Source organism: Pristiophorus japonicus, chromosome 23 (genome assembly GCF_044704955.1).
Source record: "Pristiophorus japonicus isolate sPriJap1 chromosome 23, sPriJap1.hap1, whole genome shotgun sequence".
Lineage (NCBI taxonomy): Eukaryota > Metazoa > Chordata > Chondrichthyes > Pristiophoridae > Pristiophorus > Pristiophorus japonicus.
The window spans coordinates 59,040,848-59,047,164 of record NC_091999.1 but is presented as its reverse complement, the minus strand read 5'-3'; the positions used below and the strand labels follow the sequence as shown (position 1 = coordinate 59,047,164).

Sequence of the window (6,317 nt, the reverse complement as noted above, 5' to 3'; positions counted from 1 at the left end):
GCCTACATCCCTCGACCGGCGGGTTTTCGTCCCTCCAGCAGCGGGCCTATATGTCTCTCCTCGTCGATGGCTGGACCTCCCCTTCCCCACTAGTGGCCTGGCTATGATTCTTTAACCCTCCTACTCCTTGCTGACCTCCCACTTGGAACTCCAGCAGATAACTGACTTCCTAATGCCTGCCCCCAACTAAGCCTCGGACCACTTACCAACAAGGGTGCTCCTCAACGCCGAGATTGCAGCCAACATTTCGCCTTAGGCAATTCGGCTCATACAGAAGTGCCTGGTCTCCAGTCGTCTTGGATCCCTTGCCACTGGACCAAGACCTTGCTCAGCTATGCCGCCCCACGTTAAAAGAACTCACACACAGGCATCTTCCACTCCGTTAACATGAAGTTCGGGACCTGAAACGACAGGACTCCCATTAGACAGGCCAGAATGCCGCACCACCATAGTTGCCCAGGAACCTAAAAGCTTTGACATCGACATCGCCACCCAAAGCGAGATCCGGCAGGCAGGGGAAGGCTAGCTCAAGGAACAAGATGGAGGTTACAACTTTTTCTGGAAAAGAAAACCAGAGGAAGAACGCCACCTTCATAAAGTCGGCTTCGCCATCAAAATGAGCTGGTCGACAGCCGCAAAGACACCCCTGTGTGGTTAACGAACGCCTCTTGATGCTTCAACTCACCCTATCCCGGAACCAATGCGCCACAGTCATCGGTGCATATGCACCAACACTGGATGAAATGGATGAGACCAAAGAGGGTTTTTATTCCAACCTCGAAACATCCCTGTCCTGTGTCCCCGCAGGTGACAAACTGATCCTCCTCGGTGACTTCAATGCCAGGGTCGGCAAAGGTACAGCCCTCTGGGGATGCGTGATTGGCAGTGAGGGGGTAGGGAAAGCCAACTCCAGCAGTATCCTACTCCTGACAAAATATCTAGAACATGAACTTCTCATCACCAACACTTTGTTCCGCCAGAAGGAAAAATACAAGTCATCGTGGCAACACCCTTGCTCCAAATGCTGGCACCTGCTCGACTATGTCATCGTCCGAGCCAGGGATCGCAAGGGTGTGCGCATCACCCGCGTAATGACAGGAGCTGACGACTGTTGGCCGGACGACCGCCTGACTCATCATCGACATTAACCCCAAAGTGGAGGGGACAGCAGAAGCAGTGCCACAAGAAAGTCAATGCCGGGGCACTTAAAGACCCAGCTAAGACAGCCCTATACAGCCAATGCTTCACAGCTAACCTGACGTGACTTGATGACGCTGAGATGCTGAATGCCCACAGTTCTTGGTCTGCACTCAAGGCCTCATAACCAGTGCCTGTGAAGAGACACTTGGTCAGTCAACCAGAACACACGAGAACTGGTTTGATGAGAATGATCAGAGATCCAAGAATTTTTATTTCTGAGGCTCAAGCAAAAACCCAACTCAGGAGCAGCAAAGCAACACGACAGGCGGCTCAATGCTGAGGTCCAACAAAAAATCTGGCACCTAAAGAACAGGTAGTGGATGGAGAAAGCACAGGAGATACAATAACTAGCCAACAGCCCTGATGTGCGAGGATTCTTCATATCAGTCAAGGCCACCTACGGTCGAAACGCCCAAGGCCCCACCCGACTGCTGGCCAAGAATGGGGAAACACTCATCAAGGACACCGAGGTTGTCAAGGCCCGCTGGAAGGAGCACTTCGAAGATCTCCTCAATCGACATTCTGACTTTGACTTGAGTGTTCTCGACTCCATCCCACAGCATGCGTCCCGCCCCCACTTCAGTGAAACACCAACGTTGCATGAGTTAGGAAAAGCCATAAGACAGCTCAAGAACAACAAGGCTACGGGAGCGGATGGAATCCCTACTGAGGCGCTAAAGCATGGCGGAGATGTGCTGTTGGCATGGATACATGACCTCATCGTTCTCATCTGGAGGGAGGAAAGCATGACGGGAGATCACAGAGATGCAGTGATCGTGACCATCTTTAAAAAAAGGGGGGCAATTCCAACTGCAGCAACTACAGAGGGATCTCACTGCTAATCAGGCACTGAGAAAGTTTTTGCTCGAGCCCTCTTCAACCGTCTTCTCCCTGTGACCGAGGAGCTCCTCCTGGAATCACAGTGCCCCACGGGGCACTTCGGACATGATCTTTGCAGCGCGACAGCTGCAGGAAAAATGCAGGGACCAGCGCCAGCCGTAATACATGGGCTTTTTCAACCTTACAAAGGGATTTGACACTGTGAAACATGAGGCTCTATGGAGCGTCTTTCTCCAATATGGATGCCCTCAAAAATGTGTCAACATCCTTCGCCTGCTCCATGCTGATATGCAGGTGATAATCCTTACCAACGGATCCATTACAGACCCAATCCACGTCCGGACCAGGGTCAAACAGGGCTACATCATTGCTCCCACCCTCTTCTCAATCTTCCTCGTTGCCATGCTCTACCTCACAGTCAACAAATTCCCTGCTGGAGTGGAACAAAACTACAGAAACAGCAGGAAGCTGTTTAATCTTCGCCGCCTCCGGGACAAAGTCCAAGATAACCCCAACCTCTGTCGTTGAGCTACAGTACGTGGACAACGCCTGTGTCTGCGCACATTCTGAGACTGAACTCCAGGATATAGTTGACGTATTTACTGAGGAACACGAAAACATGGTCCTTACGCTAAATATCCGTAAGACAAAGATCCTCCACCAGCCAGTACTCGACGTACAACACTGCCACCCAGTAATCAAGATCCACGGCGCAGCCCTCGACAACATGGACCATTTCCCATACGGTGGGAGCATCTTATCAACAAAAGCCGACATTGATGAGGAGATTCAACACCACCTCCAGTGCGGCAGTGCAGCCTTCAGCCAGCGGAGGAAAAGAGTGCTCAAAGACCAGGCCCTCAAAGCTACCACCAAGCTCATGGTCTACAGGGCTGTAGTAATACCCACCATCCTGAATGGCTCAAGACATGGACCATGTACAGTAGACACCTCAAGTCGCTGGAGATATATCACCAACGATGTCTCCGCAAGATCCTACAAATCCCCTGGGACGACAGGCACACCAACATCAGCGTGTTCATCTAGGCTAACATCCCCAACATTGAAACACTGACCACACTCGATCAGCTCCGCTGGGCAGGCAAATTAGTTTGCATGCCAGACATGAGACTCCCAAAGCAAGTGCTCTATGCGGAGGTCTTTCATGGTAAATGAGCCCAAGGTGGGCAGCGGAAACGTTACAAGGACACCCACAAAGCCTCACTGATTAAGTGCGACATCCCCACTGACACCGAGGAGTGCCTGGTCAAAGAGCGCCCTAAGTGGAGGAAGTGCTTCCGGGAGGGCGCTGAGCACCTCGAGTCTCAATGCAGAGAGCATGCAGAAATCAAGCGCAGGCAGCGGAAAGAGCGTGCGGCAAACCAGTCCCTCCCACCACTTCCCTCAACGACTATCTGTCCCACCTATGACAGAATTTGTGGCTCTCGTATTCGACTGTACAGCCGCCAATAAACTCACTTCAGGAGTGGAAGCAAGTTTTCCTCGGTTCCGAGGGACTGCCTATGATAATGATGAGATGGGGATTCTAACCCTGGGACTGAACATGGGGATTCTAACCCAAGGCGTGAATATTTCTGGGCCTTCTCTATTACAATTGTATAGGACTTAAACCACAAGGTCGGTACTAAGCATCGCCTTTAGGGGAGATGGTGAGAAATTCGAGGTGTGGAGAGTGAGAATAAAATATCATTGACACTCCTTTACCCACTGGGACCCGGTTGCAAACAGACACTGTCATCGCTCACTTTATTCCTGAACCAAGATGGCCGCGCATGCGCGGTGCGACTCACCGAATCAATATGGCGGAGCACTGAACCCGGCTTCCTGCACGAAGATGGCCGATGTTAGCCTGGGCCTGTGACCGGAAGAAAGACCCGAAGCTGCAACCGCCTACATTCCGGTTTTTATTCCGGGCTGGCGGCGGGCACCGCTGGTTTATGAAGCCTCCCACGCCACCCGCTGGTCCATTGCTCCCCTCCACCCGCTCAAATTGAGCGCTTCTGTGGAGGGCATGTTACCCATTTCTCCTTCGCCACCACATTCGCCGCGAATGCTCCAAACACAGCCAGGACACGCGCCTGCGCACTGAACTCCTGAAGTCTGGGTTCGGCATTTTCTTGCACGTGGTGCATACTGGGTAAACACGCCACCATTGCAATCCTGTCTTGGTGAATAGAACTGGATTTACTGGGATTGCTTTGGGTATTGAACCATATTCATTCTGGCAGTTATTGTTTGTTTCTGCTGATCTTAATAACCCCTATATCTGCCCTGGAGATTAATGTTCTGTATTAATGTCCTGTGATAGTTTGAACTGGTGCTCTCCTCTCTCTATCTTGCGACAGTTGGAGCTGGTGCTCTCCACTCTCTCGTCCTGTGACAGTTGGAGCTGGTGCTCTCCACTCTCTCTCCTGCGACAGTTGGAGCTGGTGCTCTCCACTCTCCCGTTGGTGTAGGAGGGAGTGCTTTAGTTTCCTGAACAATTGGTACTTCTTCTGGGGAAGGTGGGACCTGTACAATTCGGGACAGGATACACCTCAACAGCGACGGGACCAATGTTTTCGCGGGTGGTTTTGACAGTACAGTTGGGAGGGCTTTAAACTAGCTTGGCAGGGGGATGGGAACCCAGCAGAGGTCTCTGAGCTAGTTAGAGTGGGTGAGAGCTCAGATGAACAGAACCGCAAGAAAGAATGCAAAAGCCAGGAGGCAACAAAGCAGAGTAGCACTGGTGGAAGTGTAAACCACAAGGTGATAAGAAGGGACAATATGTATGAATATAAAGGGGCTGCAGAAGGGGTAAAAACTAAAAATCATGATTTAAAAACTAGTATTAAGAATCTCCAGCAAAAAGCACGCAGCATTCGAAATAATGTAAATGAGTTGACGGCACAAATCATTACAAATGGGTATGATTTGGTGGCCATTACAGAAACGTGGTTACAGGGTGGCCAAGACTGGGAATTAAACATACGGGGGTATTTGACAATTCGGAAAGATAGACAAGAAGGGAAAGGAGGTGTGTTCGTTCTGTTAATAAAGGATGATATCAGGGCAGTTGTGAGAGACGATATTGGCTCGAATAAACAAAATGTTGAATCATTGTGAGTGGAGATTAGAGATAGTAAGGGGAAAAAGTCACTGATGGGCGTAGTTTATAGGCCCCCAAATAATAACTTCACGGTAGGGTTGACAATAATCAAGGGAATAATGGAGGCATGTGAAAAAAGACAGCAGTAATCATGGGGGATTTTAACCTACATATTGATTGGTCAAATCAAATCACACGGGGTAGCCTTGAGGAGGAATTCATAGAATGCATACGGGATTGTTTCTTAGAACAGTATGCTACAGAACCTACAAGGGGGCAAGCTATCTTAGATCTGGTCCTGTGCAATGAGACAGGAATAATAAACGATCTCCTCGTAAAAGATCCTCTAGGAATGAGTGATCACAGTATGGTTGAATTTGTAATACAGGTTGAGGGTGAGGAAATAGTGTCTCAAACGAGCGTACTATGCTTAAACAAAGGGGACTACAGTGGGACGAGGGCAGAGTTGGCTAAAGTAGACTGGGAACACAGACTAAACGGTGGCACAATTGAGGAACAGTGGAGGACTTTTAAGGAGCTGTTTCATAGTGCTCAACAAAAATATATATATTTTTTTTTGAAATTCGTAGCCAATCGTTCCAATTCTTTGTCAAATCACAAACGCCAGAGGTCACCTTGCACACGCCAAGGATCACTCTGCACCAATGCTCTTAGCCAAAAGGCCTAGAGCCACTGCACCGTTCCTGGAAGTACTGCAATACCAGGTTCGTGCCGTGGAGGTGGATGGGTCAGGTCCCCCACACACCTCCGTGGAGGTGGATGGGTCAAGCCACCCCACCCACCTCCTGTTTCCAAAAAAGCAAGCATATACCTTCCTGATCCAGGGAGAACCACCCGGAGGTCATGGTGGCTACTCCCCTGTCAGGTCAGTTACGCATGATCTTAGCCAAAAGGCCGAGAAACAAAAATATATTCCAGTGAAAAAGGTGGTAAGAGATGGGATAACCAGCCATGGATAAACAAGGAAACAAAGGAGAGTATCAAATTAAAAACCAATGCGTATAAGGTGGCCAAGGTTAGTGGGAAAGTAGAAGATTGGGAAAATTTTAAACGACAGCAAAGAAAGCAATAAAGAAGGGAAAGATAGTTTACGAATGTAAACTTGTGCAAAACATAAAAACAGATCGTAAAAGCTTTTACAGATATA

At 49.5% G+C, this 6,317-nt stretch overlaps 1 pseudogene; it reads right to left on the bottom strand.

Moving 5' to 3' along the window:
• Positions 1 to 5,837: 5,837 nt before the first annotated feature.
• LOC139235749 (U2 spliceosomal RNA) lies at positions 5,838 to 6,076 on the bottom strand (annotated as a pseudogene).
• Between the last annotated feature and the right edge of the window lie 241 nt (positions 6,077 to 6,317).